Source organism: Acromyrmex echinatior, chromosome 9, assembly GCF_024713525.1.
Source record: "Acromyrmex echinatior isolate Ae372 chromosome 9, ASM2471352v2, whole genome shotgun sequence".
Lineage (NCBI taxonomy): Eukaryota > Metazoa > Arthropoda > Insecta > Hymenoptera > Formicidae > Acromyrmex > Acromyrmex echinatior.
This window is the reverse complement of record NC_141860.1, coordinates 2,664,864-2,681,795: the sequence shown is the minus strand read 5'-3', so window position 1 is coordinate 2,681,795 and position 16,932 is coordinate 2,664,864. Positions and strand designations below refer to the sequence as shown.

At 30.8% G+C, this 16,932-nt stretch overlaps 1 protein-coding gene across 2 annotated transcripts in view; it reads right to left on the bottom strand.

The window, feature by feature from the left end:
• Positions 1-6,061: 6,061 nt before the first annotated feature.
• The window catches only part of foxo (forkhead box, sub-group O), a 176,102-nt gene continuing 165,231 nt past the window's right edge, over positions 6,062-16,932 (bottom strand). For both annotated transcript variants that reach the window (XR_015546183.1, XR_015546181.1), the window contains exon 8: positions 6,062-11,868. The gene's annotated coding sequence lies outside the window, so the exon portion shown is untranslated. The remainder of the gene's footprint in view (positions 11,869-16,932) is intronic.

The window sequence follows — 16,932 nt, the reverse complement described above, 5'->3', positions numbered from 1 at the left end:
TTGCTTGCCTCAAAACAGCACGAAGCAATAGAGAGTTAAGCAAATTCTTAACATAAAACTAGTGGGATGAGCTACATTTGAAGGAAACGAGCCGGCACCGACTCTAAATAAAGCAAGAAAAGAAAAAGGAATAAGGAAATCGAGATACATATATATATATATATATATATATATATATATATATATATATCCAAGAGCAACGCCTATGGTCGAGCTTAATTATTTCACTCGTGCGACGGCGGCAGATTAGAATAAAGCTCACTTTGCGGCGAAAAGACTTCGCCTCGAGAGGAGCAAACGCAATCTGAAGTTGCCAAGTGCGGCTAGGAAAGGGAGTAGAATGGGGAGAGGATTGGCTCGCCGGTCTCTGCTCGACCAACATGGATGAAAAAAACTCCGATGGAGTTCCGACACGGCCTTCTCGGTCTGGTCTAGCCCCAGGAAGCGGCGAGAATTTAATTAAGAATTTCCGCGGATGGCGAAGGCACCATATTGCCGTGACACACACGCGTCACCCGGCCGCGAATCACGCGACTTTCTCCCTCTTTCTCGTAGCCACCCCTAATTAAATTGAAAGAAATCTCACTGTTCTTTCCTTTTTGTCCCATTCGAGATCCTCTCTCTCTCTCTTTCTTTCTCTCTCTTTCTTGAGATTTGTTCTTCCTCAGTACTAGTTCTCGATCTCTCTCTTCCTATACCGTACAGTTCCTTCGGTGCCAATTCGATGGTTCCGGCTGCGGAAAAGTTCGCAGAGGAAGAAAATTTGCATTTTAACCTTCGTATCCCCGAGGGTTTATTTCACTATACCACTTGTGGGGCACTTGCTATTAATACAGATGAATGAGACGACTATGTTTAAAGATTGATATAAAATTAAATCTTTCAGTTCTTTATTTATGCACGTCTCTTTCATTATCTTAATTTTAACTTAAATACTGTAAAAATAGTATTAATTAATAACAAATCGTACGTATTACTATTTAATGTTTAATTTAAAAAGAAATGTTATATTATTTTTTATTATAAATTAAAAAATAGTAAGTGAATTATGACAATTAGGAATCGGAGCTGTAATTGATGCGCTTGAATAATTAGACCTTAATGTCTTGAGATATATTTCACATTGGTGTGTACGTTTCAGCTAAATTTTAGCTTTCTTCAGCAATGACAACGTTGAGAATCACTAAACAATCTGCACACGTGGGAACTTTTGGTTATCTCCTACTTATTTTCCATAGTCAGTTAGTATGCTGGATGATCTTATGGAGATTTTTTGAGACCTTAAAATTAATCAGTTATAAGTAGAACAATAACTTAATGTGTACAGATTATAAGTAATTAATTAAATTATTATTATTATTATTATTATTAGATATTATTATGTTGATGTTGTGTTATTGATACATTATTAAATTATAATATAGAATGATACTTTTTAAAATTTATTTTTTCATTTATTTACAATTTTTCAACACATAACACCTTTCTAATATGATGCCTGATTGAGCATCACATTATTAAAAACTGCTCATCAATTTAATTTAATTTGTGATATTATTATAGTAGTTTAATTGCGTTTATAAGTCCGAAAAACCAATTCGGCGCGCAGAGTTCGAATAACTACAAATACTTTTTAATTTTTTAATTTATTGTGGATTATAATTATTACGTATATTATCAGATTTGTGACAACTTTAATGTTATGTTACAGTGATTTTCAACCTTTTCTTTGTAAAAAAATTTGAACAGTAAAAATACTAGCTAAATATAAATTATAAACAAATACATGTAATTATAAAATATATTATATATATTTTTATTAACTATATTATATATTTAAGAATTCTAATAGAATAATTATATGTAGACAAATTTGCTTTTTGACAAAAAAAAAGGTCAATAATCATGTCGAATATATTTTATATATTCAAAATATTTTCTTCCGTAATTAATATAAGTTGTATTTTACTTTATATTATTAATTTTATCATTAAAATTTCGATGTCACTCAGATTTTATCGACAATAAATTCGTCTATTAATTATTATAACGGCGGTAATGTAATCATGATATAAATATGACGTATATTAATCCTACTGTGCAATATTTAGACAAAGTTATATTTATGTCTTAATATAATATTAAACTAAAAGCGATTACATTACAGTGATTGTATGCAAAGCATGATTAGCGATTATTTTCGTCCATCATATTAATTGTGCAATATCAAGAATAACTTTCATGCTAAAGTGACATTCTTTGACTCTGCTCAATAATAGATTCCAGAAGAGAATCCGTGATGCCTTTATTGCAATATTTGAAATTCCGCTGGAATTCAATAATGGCTCAATCCGTTATATTGGGTGCTGTAAGTAAATTCTAATAGAGATGTAGTGGAGTTTCGAGAATCATAGTTAACGAAACAACAATTATCATTAAAATTAGCGATGACATGCCTTCAAATATACATTCTTCAGCTTAAAATCAAAAGCTTATTTCGAGAATGACAAAAGTGACGAAAGACATTTATATGTAAAATAGTTATCGAGTCGTTTTTCTCAAAAATCATTTTAAAGCTCTTTATTAAATTCCGTCTAACTTTCTCCTCTGTGATACTTCTATATCATCATTTCCAAACTGATTAAAATCGATAAAAGATTACAATTTTTTACAAACTTTTTTTACAAACTTGCATAGAGTTATTGAAACTTTTTACAATTTTGAACCTTATAAAAATTTTAAGTTTTCTCTTTAAAATCCTCTTTTTTTTTATAAATTTAGCTACAATTTTTTTACTCTGAATTATCACGATTTAAAATGAGTCAAAGATATAAATTATAATGTATATATTAATTAGATATATATATATATATATATAATATATAATCTCTTCGATTTAATTTGAGTATTGCTAATACCATCAGCACAGAAGTATAAAAAAAATTGAAATTATTATTTATTTTAAATCGAATAATTTGAGGAAGAAACAATTCAATTTTTAAAAAATCTTAGACAAGAAATTTTAAACTTATACAGTTAAGCGAAGTTTGTTTTTCAACTTTATGCATGATTTTAAAGTGCATCTTAATGTTGAAATATTTTTTTCAATGCACCATTGCGGTTTGGAAACAGTGTTAGTTGAAGCAGAAACGTTACCGAGGGAAGCTTAATGATGCTTATAAAAAAAGGGTTTAAAATAATTTTTTGGATATCTCTTTAAAATTATTTTTTGTGATGTCACGTAAATCCGTGTTTTATCTTTTTTGCGCTACCGGTTTAAAGTAACTCCTTAATCTTCTTAAATAATTTGTAATAATTTGCGTGAAGCAAATTTGCATGAAAATAACGATATCATATTTTCTGTACTTTAATTATTTTACACGAAATATATTGCTCGCGATTTCTCCTTTTAAAATTTAATCTCATATTTGACATTATAACGTAATTATAATGCATGCAAACTATAATGTATCTTCTATTGTCGTTTAATATCTTCTTTTTATCTTTAATACTTGAATTTAAATATTGAAAACACTTCTCACATTTTAAAAAATTATAATTTTAAAATGTGCGAATGATTAGTATTTTCATTTTGTAAAATTTACTCAGAATCACTAAATGATAATTATGGGATAGAAAGGTATGCATTTAGAAGTTCCATTTTAAGTTCTCTTTCCTGTCATTACTGTATCTCTTAATTTTCTCTTCCCATATGATACTATAATGCATTTTTCTTTTTGACGTTGATTAATGATTCTTTAATTGTATATATGTATACACACAGACACACTTGTGCACGCACGCATTATACACGTATTTATTCGTGAAAAGTAATATTTTCCTTCTTACATAATATTTCTATCCTCGATTATCAAGAAAAGTATTATTGAATATATTATATTGAAATTTTTTTGAACATTAACAATATCATTGCATTGAAATAACATTTGTCTCAGAAAATGGCACAATGCTTATGTAATGTAATAACATTTTTTGTATTTTATAAATTAAAAGAGAATTTCGAAACATCTAATTAAAATTCTTTGACAATAGCATTTATTAAATAAAATCGAATTATATGAAATTACAAACTTTTATAAGATCTTTTATTGAAAAATTATTAGAGGAATTTCAGGTAAAAAATAAAACATTTTTCTATACAACCCGTTTATTATAAGCTTGAATCATATATTAAATTGTACTTATATTAAATATATATAACTCAAGATATTTCAAATATACTTCTACATATCTTATGCATATTATCAAACATATGTATGTGCTTACATACGCCTATGACTGAAAAGAAAGATGATAACGTGCTACAATAGAGCTATAAAAGGAATTAATGATTAAATCGTCGATGTGTCACCGCTCTGTACTGCTTTGTGGCGAAGCTGCGCATGAAAGTTCTTCAAACAAAAAATAGAAAACAAAACATAATGATAGATATTCCCTCGTGTGAGGGAACAAATATCCGACGTCCGCAAGACACACTCCGTACGTATTTCTGGGCTTCAGTTGGATCATTCGATGTAGTTGGAATTGACTGCTTCAGAATCGTCGATCGAATCACGATTTCTCGATCCAAAAGCGGCGATCGACGCGACGCATTTTCTTCGTATATATGCACAGATTGCATACGTTTCTCATTCTCTCTTCACCGCGTTATTAATATTAGCTATGTAATTATCAGCTGAGATGTATTCTTTCCTATAAGTATTTTTTTTTTTACGTGTCATACTTACATTGCGCGTACATAAATTCAAAATGGACTTCTATTAATTTCCACTACTTAATCGAAAAGTTCATCTAAATCATTGTTTTTTTCTTTTTGAAGAATTAGCCTATCTAATACGAAAAATCTTTCAACATTTAGCCACTTTTTATGTTTTTTATATTTGCTTTTGTAATATGCTTGTCTCTGTTTCGCAAAAAAATGAGATTTAAATAAGGACAATTTGCTATTTTGAAATTACCTAGATTCTATAAATTATCTAGAATATTATTATAATGGTCAAGTATCATTATAATATATAATCAGATCAATAGTCTTCATTTTGGTCTCGCAGACGCATTACATAACATTTGGCAAAAAATGCCATCGATATTCGAGGCGAAAATTCGATAACAACATAATTTACACGTTGTGGACGTACAAAAAATGATATTCCTGAAAATAATCACCAAATGACTTTTTTTCATACTCTTGAACGTCGCGTGAAGAAATTGATCTAATTGTAAGATGTGTAACAAGTACCAGTTTCACAATTATTTTGCGATAAAAATGATTGAAAAAAGATATTTTTAATATATAATCTGTTCTTTTTTAAAATGCATGATTTAACGAATAACTAAAAAATTTAGTAGAACTGATCTAAATTTAAAAAAACGAAAAAATTACTCTTGACATTACAAAAAATAATTAATTTAAATTGATTTTCTTAAGTTTTTTAAAAAAATTTAATTACCTATTACAGTAAATCTTTTAATGAAAATTTATACAAATAAATCAATAAAAAAATAAAGAATATGTATATTATATATTTTATAAAAATTATATTAAGAAATTTATATTATTTAACTTATTTAACAAATATTGGAAACTAATTATGAAACTAGGACTAGCTTGCGGATAATATTGTGTTGAAAAAATGTCCTCTTCTCAAATTTGTATTATCGACACTATCACACGTTCAATTGTTTTGCATGTAACAATGTCGCAAACTTTTTTTTACGCATTCTATGTATATTCAGTGGACGGATACACAAGCTATTAATAATTTTGCCTAAAAAATTCATTCTTTGTGCATGATTTTCGAAGAATGAGACGAGTATAATTTTTCCTAAAAAATTGCACTTCCACTTTTGACTGATTTGTCTTCAGTGATGAAATCATGTTGGAAGTCGGTACATGGAACTAATGCATTTTAATGACGCTTTAAAATCCATTTCGGTCGAAAATCAAGCACGATCGTGTGACATAGAGAGTGAGTTCGACATTTTTTTTTAAACGTCGATCGTGTGATCGCAACGTAGCACTTTTCAATAATTGAGTCGATTTCGAAAGAAAAAACCATTTATTTGATTCCAGCGCATACATGTTTTCAACTTCACTAGATTTCGCGCTTTTTACAGAAATTCATCAATTTGTGAACGCAGAAATTTATATATATATGTATATAGATATATATATATAGATATATATATATATATACACACACATACATACGTATGTTATGTATAAATATATATAACATATATATATATATGCATGCATGCTCAGCATAATCTTTCTACTTAACTTACAACAAATGAATAATAAAAATAAGATTTTTCTTATATAAGAAATAGAAAGAATCTAGATATCGGAAACATTAGGAGATAAAAAGAAAAATTCAAAACATCTTCTATTGAGAGAAAATTTTAAACTATTAGCATAGCGATGCCTATAATAATGCCAATTTTCCGTAATAATTGTGCATTTTCGCCATTTAGAATCTTCATTTTGAAACAGTTTATCATTTACTGCTTCACATTTCACGTCGTGGAAAAAAACCACTTGTCCTCAATATTACACATGTATTTTGTATGTAAATCAACTCCATCCCTAAGTGCTAATTACATTAATTACGTTATGAACACTTACGAGTAATTTCGTACACTTATGCCAAAACGGAAAGCTCGTATTTCATGTTTCTGTCCGCTTTAATAAAACACTATAAACTTTTAAGAATAACCGGAACGATTGAATTCGACTAACAGTGACATCCAAATAATTTTTCATTTATCACAACTTTATAAAAAATCTAAGATTATCATAATTTTATTTTATCATTATTTAAAAAATTATGTTGAATTATTTTTCAAATAAATCTGCTTATTATTAATAATTAACACATTTTTTTATACTAATAAAAAAATTATTATGTTTTTAAAAATAAAAAAAAATGTATTTAATAATTTTTTTCTTAAGTCTTCACCTTAGTCATTGTTAGTCGTTCAAGTCGATCAGCATGCACGCTTATCGCATAGGCGGTAAGTTTCAGTCGAACGGGATTCGCTATCGGTATCGATATACGCATATAGGTATTCTAAGCTTAATCATATTTGTCGATAGAATTGACCTCATTTCACTTGTTGCTTACTATACCTCGATTCCGTTCTATTCGCATACGACGGATGCGCCGAAAATTTTTTGTAATGTCAAGTATCGTGCATTTCTACATAAAAATCGATGATCTATTGAATATCTTTCTTGGTATCCGCGTTTTCGAATCCACTATGCTTCACATTCTAATCAATTGTAACTACTCCGTTTTATTCAATTATTTAAATAAATTTAAACACGAAGCAGATTTGTTTTAGAATCTATACTTGTTAGTTAGAATTTTATATTAATTCCTTGATTAACGTATATCAATTCAACATTGTCATAACAGACAAATTTGATTAACAAAGCATGGTGGATTTAAATGAGTACATTTAACCCTTAAATGCGTTTCTCTGTAAAACTACAATAATCTAATTTCCTGCGAATGATTTTTCTTTTAATTTACATAAATAATTTACATCATATCATCATGTGTTAGTGTTACAGAAAGTAGACCAAAGGAATTATTTTTCACTAAAAAACGTAGTTAAGAGTCAAACTCCTCTGTCGAACTATCGCGGAAACTATTTTCGTGGCTAAGACACCGACTAATTCGTCAATGCACAATGCGATTTATCTCTAAAATTGGTAAAAACATGACCGCGCTATTAACTATATAGAGTCACCTGTAAGCTCGAATTTACGGTTATTGAGTCGCTTCTCCGTTTTAAGCACCTAGAGCATACTCCTCGTAAATTATTCGATATCGAGAGAAATTCATTAAGAAACGTAGGAAGAAATATTCAAGAATATCCATCAAATAACCAATGTTTCCGCATGGATTAACGTTTCATCATTGGAACAATCGCGGTACGAATATTAATATTTAATGAATTCGTCTAAGTTCTCTCTTCGACCTTACGAGACAGGTTTGATCCGACATGCTTTCGCTCTAGTTTCTATAACACAGGTCAGACTCGGGAACGTCGTAGAAAACTGACACGACGATCTCTTGGCCGTAAGACCGATAGTGTCAGAAAGTTCGCAGCTTAATTTTTCATCCAAATTCCCGGGACGATTCCAAAAAGTTCCAGGCACGGCTTCGTTACGTTACTCACTAGTTAAATTATCGACGATACATCAATCGACGAATATCACGAAGTATATATTAATTTTTTCGATTTATTTGTATACGAGCTCTAGCCCTCGCTCTATAAGATAGCAAAAATAAGCATTTATATATCCAGATCTAGAACTTTTCGGATGTATTTCACAGTTACGATCATCTACGCGTTTAATGATGTTTGATCAATATTTGTGAATATACGTCAGCTTACCTCTTCCAATAAAATATTAAATTTTATTAATCATTTGACCGAAATTAAATTTTTATTAAGTAATCGATTAAATATTTATATGCAAAAAAGAAAATTTTCATAGTGTCTTATACAATTTAGCACATCGAAAGAAAATTAGCTGAAAAATTTGATATTTTCCACAGCGAGAGGAAAATCTCGAGAAATGTTTGTGGCGACTCGCGATTTTTATTTCGACGACGAATTTCGACACTTTCGGCCTATTTATTTAGTAGCGACATTGATTAACGATTATTGTTCTCTCCGCCGACGACGAGAAGGACTATATAAAGTAAGTAATATTTACCTAGGGAGAAGCACCAAAACGAGTCGTGAACATACAGCTCTCAGCTGAATTGTAACTTTCTCTCTGTCTCTTTGCTCTTTCTCTCCGTTTTTCCTAAAGTCGATGCAGCAGATTTGAAATTCCGCGATGTTAAAATTGCATCGTGGATTCATCCATTGATCGATGACTAAACTTACACTTTTACATCGTCTACTGGTAGTAGTGGTTTATTTATATTAGTTGTACCTAATGCATATCTTAATATCTAATATACTCTAATATGGTCTAAATATATAATATATATTGTGTACGTAATATATATATATATATATATATATATATATATATGTGTGTATATATATATATATATATATATAACGCGTAACACTATTAAACGTACAATATTTACTTGTATAGAGTATATTTAGTCAATATTTTTCTATATAATATCATATATATATATATATATATATATATATATATATTCATTTATATATAACGCAGTGACGACTGCTTTTTCGTATTCACCTCTGTATTACTTTAATTACATGTACAATAATATAATGTTTATCTTTCTTTTATATTTATTTATATTTCTTTGCACAGTGCGTCCTTCGAGAAGAACATGCGCTATTAATGCTTGATACTCTTTCGCAGCGCAGCTTCAAAATTTTAGATTTTATCTTTCTAGTGAAATTTCGAGTTCACTCATAATTATTCTTCACTATGTACTCGCTTCGCTCGCAACAAAAAAATATATAATTTTTTCCGTTTAAACGTGACTGCTTGCTTCTAATCGTAAATGAGCTAACATGTTTTACATTCAAAGTAAAACAGAATTTTAGAGACAAACAGCCATATTTAAAACAATTGATGGTTTTATTGACATCAATCTTATATTAAAGAAAAGGAAAAAAGAGAAAAAATACATTTTCGTAATAACTAATTTCACTAATTCGCGCTTTTTACGACACCGGCATTTAAGAGCAAGAAATAATGTACTAATAGCGCATACCGGTTTTGAAAGGGGCGCATTGTGCAGCGATAGCGTGCATCTTAGAGCACTATGAGGTTACTTTTTTTTATAGACGACAGAGATCGTTGTACGCACGGCGTTGTATGTCGGCGAGCCTTAACTCTTCATCGTCCTTTTCCCGTCTTGCTCTCCATCCGCACTCACCGCCGTGTCCTTACAAAATATGCAGTTATGCAGTTATAACAACTGCGTTGTGTTCTAGGATTGGTTCGTGTTTTGCGAGATGGCCGCGTTATAATCTAAGTTTACCAACGTATCTTATATCTTAAAAATTGACTGAGATACCGCCGATCGCAGCATCGAAAAGGCTTTGAAGCAGGGATCAGAAATAATAATATTAATTATATAACGGTGATAAATTATAACGCGAAATTTTTTTTTTATTTTGTACAATAACCGAGATCAAAATCAATTGATGTAATTACCAGTATAATGTAATATCAGCAACTTCGATATTACAACAGTCTTTATAATAATATAATATTACTATTATGTATATTATTCAAAGTATCAATACACAAAATTGAAGCTTTTACTTTTCTCTATCATAATACAAAAACTCATTACGATCGAAGACAAACAGAGAGATCTAAAATTTGTTCTATGAATAGAATTTCACACACAGACACATACATATATATATAATTCAATATATTATTCAACAATATTAATATTAACAATTAGATTTTTATTTATGATGCATACTTATTTTAGAAAAAATTAAGGGAATAAAATAAGTTATACAAATACTTTTACATTATACAAAAACTTTACGATTAAAGTCATTATATTAAAAAAAAAATTGTTTATAAAATGTGTATTATATATTTAATTATTTCATTTACAAAATATCAAAAACTGACAAATTGAATTAATTTGAAAATATTGGCATTCAATATTATAACAGTAATTATATTGTTATAATATCGATAGTTCCAAAAATTACATATACACGGTATTATGAAAATTTCGGTTACATCGGTGTTTGTGTGACGTTTAGTCGATATAATTAAAGAGTTTCAATGATTTACAAGATAGAGATGTACAGTTACTAGTATCAATGTACAGTTACTAGTAAAATTACTAGTATTATTTCAACATTCAGTCCCTGCTTCCAAAGATCTCGAAAAAATTGCATAAAAGAATTACACGAAATTGTTAAAATGACGCTTTCAGCGAAATTAGTTTACCCCAAGCTCTAAGCGCTCTCAAATTATTCGTTTATTTAATGTCTTGGCGGTTCGAAAGATCGGAGATGATTCATAAATCGGAATACCCGCGAAGTTACGGCTCAAGGGAGTTTTCGATTCGGATCTTTCAATAATCAATGATTTGACAATTAACCTTTAAAGACTGAATTTATATTATGTAAATCTATAGATATTTTTTTTAAATTAAAAAATAATATTTTCTACATATAAACATTATATATAAAAATAAATTATTTAAATAAAAAATATATAGAAACATAACATCAAACTCATAATTATGATTATTAAGTAAAGCCTTAATAATCTCTAAATAATATTAGATTTTTTATCATTGATTGATCACTTTTTGAAAATTAAGGGTTAATTATCAAAACAATTTTTACAAAGAAAGTAAGACATGATCGAACTAAAATAAAATGAAAAAAAAAAAAGATTATTTTCTTCATTTTTCTGTGAATCGTCAATTACAAAAGAATTGTGAATTACCAGTCACAATTGAATTGTAAATTATGATCAGAAAGTAAAATACTTAACAGAAGAAATAATATTTTACAATATTTTACATTAAAATTTGATTTAATCATATCATACGTTACGAAAATTTTCTTAAATCCGTGAGAGCTCGTAATTTCGTAATCGTCATCAGCTTATCTCCGGCCTATCTTGAACACCAGCTCATTTTTAAAAAAGCTGAAGACGTTTAATGAAACGATGATGAAGCCCTCGCCGACGTTAATCGCACTCGCGGCAATAGTTCCTCGCACCACAATTGCACTAACGTAAATTGGCATTTTTGAAGTACGTATTTCGTCGTGATCTGGCATCATTATGTCTATATCTTATCACAAGTCGTCGGTTCACCCTCTCGTCCTCGGCATGTCGAACATCTGTAACAAAAAGAAAACGAATCATCTTATTATGGATTGATTTTTACACAAAGTCTCAATTTTTATTATAAGTTCTTATTTAAGATTATCGATACTTTTTATAATTAATTAAATAATTTTTTTTTATTTATTTTAAATAAATAAATATTCCTTATATACAACGATAATAATTATATAAAATATTACATTTAGTAAGTAAATATATATGTAAAATATTTAAAATATTTAAAAATCTAGCAATTTTTGCGGCAAATTTAGCGGCATGTCTTTTTTACTCTTTTGAAAAGAAATGTGACTTATTATTAAGCATGATAATTTCGCCCGAGAAAGTCCAGTTTCATAATACTTGAATAAATACAGATTTTCAAATTATCATCGAATATACAATATTAGTAAGGAGGTCACTAAAATTAGTAAACAATCAATTTTAACCGAAATAAGATAACAGAAAATCATTATTGTCACCGTGTAAAATAATTTATCGTAATAAATATCAAAATGTTTCAATGTGAAGTAATCATTCAATATTTAATTCATTTCTATCTAGTGTATTTAATTTCATTTTGCATTATAATAATTGCTTCGATAAATATCTTTGAATTAAAAATGGTACTTTATAAATATATATATAAAATACGACAGATTAGATATTAAAACTGAAATATTAAGACTAATCTAAAACAAAGTCTGAAACAAAAATACACTGTTAATATTATATATAATATATTTTATTTTAATAAAGAAATATACTTAAAAATTATGTAGAACATTTCAAAATCTTCAATCTTCATTCTGCCGAGATGTTTTTATAAGTTTTGAAATTTTAAATATATGTATAACATTTTATAAATATAGCTACTTACATCCTATTGGAGCGTTTAAATAATTAGCATTTAACAAAAAAATTCGGGCATTCGATTGATGCATTAGTGAATTACTTCAATCAGCAAAGATCGTTTTAACGCGATTTCTCGGAAGATGGAAACTTCTAAGATTATCCGCCTGCTAAACGGCCGTTTCGGCTATTTTCCACACGCTTGATCTATTGGCCTAAATTGGTCCAGCTATGCGACGAACGAGTCGACTTCGAAGAACCATGACATCAACTTTTTCATTCCTGATATTGAAAAGTTTTCCTCAGGCCGCGGAAAATCTCTCTTTTCCGATCTCTCGACGTTCGTCGAAATAGTCGATGACGGTAGCAACTGGAAGAGATAGTTCTGCAGATTGGTTAAAGAGCGAAAGAGAAGGATCGCAAATCGCAACGAGAAAACTGAGGGAGGGTAATTTGAGCGAGAGAAGGCGTTATTGGAGAGACGCAAGGAGATGATGTAACTCTGTCGTTATATTAGGTTGTTACAAAAATCGCGTCGATTTCTGCGAGAGTGACTCTCCTTACAAAAGCGCGCGAAATTTCCGTAACACAATTTCCAATGAGATTCTGGCAAAAAGTTGTAGATGATGAGCAATGACGCGCAAATATGTGTAATGGAATAGAAGTAAATGGTTGATAAATGTAATGAATATATGCGAATCACTCAACAATGATGCATATTTACTAATCATCGAAATTATAATTAAAAACAGAAGCGTTTGATAAAGAAAAATATGTATAAGAAATGGGGAGAATTATATATAAATATAATCAGTGATACAATAAAATATAAATATAATAAGTAATAAAAAAAAACATAATAAAGAAATATATTGAAAGTAAACAAAAAAAAAATGATCAAAAAATGATAAAAAAATGAAAGAAAACAACAATGAAAAGGATCATCAAGAAGAACAAAGTTCAGGAATATAACGATGTATGCATAATGCAAATAGATAATAAATATAAGGGATGATATGAAACAAAAGCGAGAGAAGTCGTAATCATTTCTTTCAAAGGAAGAACAAGGATGAGAGAATAGGATTAAGAGTGAAGAAAGAAGAATAATACGGAAGGATGTACATTGTATGAGAGAGAGAGAGAGAGACAAAACAATGAAGACATGATGAGATAATAAATATCGAGAATAAAGATAGTGAAGTAAGGGGACAAAAAAAGAGCAAGGTATGGAGAAAGACTGTGTTAAAAGAACAAGAACGATGTGGCGAGATAATAAATATCAGGAGAGACAGAAAAACAAGAAGAGGGGAACTTCTCTCAATTCGAAGAATGCAAAGGATTCGAGCGAGGATAGCAGGATCAAGATCGAAGCCGAAGCGAAAATAATGCATAAGCGAACGGCGCTAACAAGGTCGACGATGCAGGATCAAGATAGGGGAACCCAAGAAAGAAGAACATGAGATGAAGTTAGGGGACAAGGACAACAACCTGAAGTAATAGATACCAAAATACTCCAATCAAGAAACACAAAGAAAGAAGAATAAGAAGATAAAGAAGTAGAAGCGAAGGGATGTAGAAAGGGTGGACCAGGTAACGGATATCAGGTTATAGAGTCGAAAAAAAAGTTAAAGAAAATAAAACTAGAGAACGAGAATGTAGGGGCGAGAGAGAGTTCGTAGCTCACATTCGCGATCGAAGCATTGTTTAGCGAGAAGTCGATAGCTAATATCGGTGGAGTGAGTCGATGCACGACGCTAACCTGCACGACGAGGAGGGGGAGGGAGGGTGGGAGAGGAAAAGAGGAAGAGGATTTAGGGGGACGAGAGAGCAGGATCCTCGTCGTCGCCATCGTCGTCGTCGTAGTCGACGTCGTCGAAGTGATTTACATGCATGCCGAGGTGGCTTTTACCGTTCGTGAACGTGTTCGTAACACGTACAACGATATACGTAGCTAACGTAGCTCGCGTTTGTATGTGAGTATTAGTGAGTATTAGTATATGTGGATATGCGTGTGCATACAGGCTACATCCATTGTCGGCCAGCTAACGCCGAAATCCGGGAATTGGGTTTCGCGTTGGCGGCCGCGTCATTACTTTGTTTATGTGAACGAGAACGCGGTGAGACAGCGAAGAAAAAGTGTCCCGTACGAGTAGATCCGGACGGGCTAATATTTACCGGACGAATGATAGCGGAGCGGTAGCGCGAGAGCATAGCGTTTCACGATTTTTTCCCCAGCTTTATGTATGCGGCTGATCCACTTTGTGAACGACGACCAATCGTCACCCGCCCCCGCTGTCTGCAATGCCTGCATTGGCAGCATACCAATACCAAACCGATTTCCGTTTGTTCGTTCAACCGATGTACTTCGCTTGCTACGAGGTATTTCTTCTCTCTTGTCACTTCCGCTTCGCTCTGTCTTTCTATCAAAGAGAAAGATTCGCGCGAGAGAATAATGTAAAGATGGTTTTAAGGTAAAATACAGAGAAAAGTATTAAAATAGTAGTAAGAATATAAACAATATAAATAATATAAATGAGATTAAGATACGGAATGCTTATATCAAGATAAAAAGAGACATTAACAAAAATTATTTATTTTATTAAAAGGAAATTTTCGTTATCAAATTTCAAAAATTATGACATTTAAACAAATAATTAGCGTATTGAATCATTTGAAAATAGTACGCTATCGAGAATCTGCTTAAATGAGTAAAACAAAAGATAAAATTATCCTGCAGAACAATTACATTTCATAGTTAATTTAGAAAATGGTATTGACTTATTGATTCTCTCTCAACAACAATCCGATCAGAAACAACGATCCGATCATTATGGTTTGTTAAATAATTAATTACATCAATTTCAAGATTAGATGTAACATTGATAATTTAGAACGTTCTCTATTTTACATATCAATTTTTAAACTCTCCTCCATGTACAATTTAAGTCTTTTTTGACACAAGCGAAATTTCATTCTCATGCTCATTATCATGCCCATTTTTGTTCAAATTTCAATTTTAATTCATTAAAAAACTATTTGGTAATATAATAGAGATATTAAAAAGTAACTCTGATTTTTTTTAAAGCCTATTACAGTAAACAGTTTGCAACATAAAATTTTGAACTAAACAAGAGATTCAGATTACAGTTGAACGAAGTAAAAATATGATTACAGAGGTTTAAATTGATCACATCGTCAGCATTCTTATATTTTCTTATTTCAACGATTTCATCGTAACTCTTCTACAAATTCTCAACGATCATTGATATTTCCCTACAACCTTGAACAAGACGTCGTCAGAGACGAAGACATCGATTCGAGCGAGAAGACAGGAAATGTACCACGTATACCGACTAACATAAGTATGAGAAAAAGCGATGAAAGGGTGAGGGCGAACGGAAAGTGAAAAGAAAGAAGGAAAGTGAAAGGAAGAAACTGCGCCTTTTCGAATACGCGCTTTGCATAGATTTTATGTCGACTGTAAGTCCACGAGTGGATTTAATGGCGCTTTAACGATCGCGATACGTAATATTGCTATGCACATCATTATTTGAAGTGATATGCGCTGCATGTAATCGGAAACCGCCAAACTAACCGCTAAACTAACATTTTGCAATCAACTGCTAAGACAGACATTGATCTCAAGAACACTGATTTAGAGATTTTCGATCGTAATTAACCTATTTAAAATATACGGTAATAAAAAGATCGATTTTGCAATAACCGAGTAGTACAAATTATAGCCAGATAGTTGAAAAATTAGATAAATGTATTGTAATATTACAGGCAACGTATCTTTTGGTTTGGATTCAATCTAGGAATGGCAATTGCGAACCTAAGCTAAAGTTCTTTAGACAACGGGATGTTCCTCAAAGATTTCCTTGACACGCGTCTTGCGTGGAAATTCGCTGCCGAGAGATTTAGACAGCAATATAGGAGACAGAACGATAGAGGGGAGAGAGAGAGAGAGAGAGAGAGAGAGAGAGAGAGAGAGAGAGAGAGAGAGAGAGAGAGAGAGAGAGAGAGAGAGAGAGAGAGAGAGAGAGAGAGAGAGAGAGCGGTAGCCATTCTGGGCACTCATTCATTCGCACAAGTACAAAAGCTCTCCCAGCGGGATGAAAGATCGGGCGTCAATGCTAAAACGCGGCCCTCCGCTTGGACCTGCTAATGGATTCTGCACTCCGATGTCATCCTCATCTTTTTTTCACCAATTCCGGTTTGAATCCATA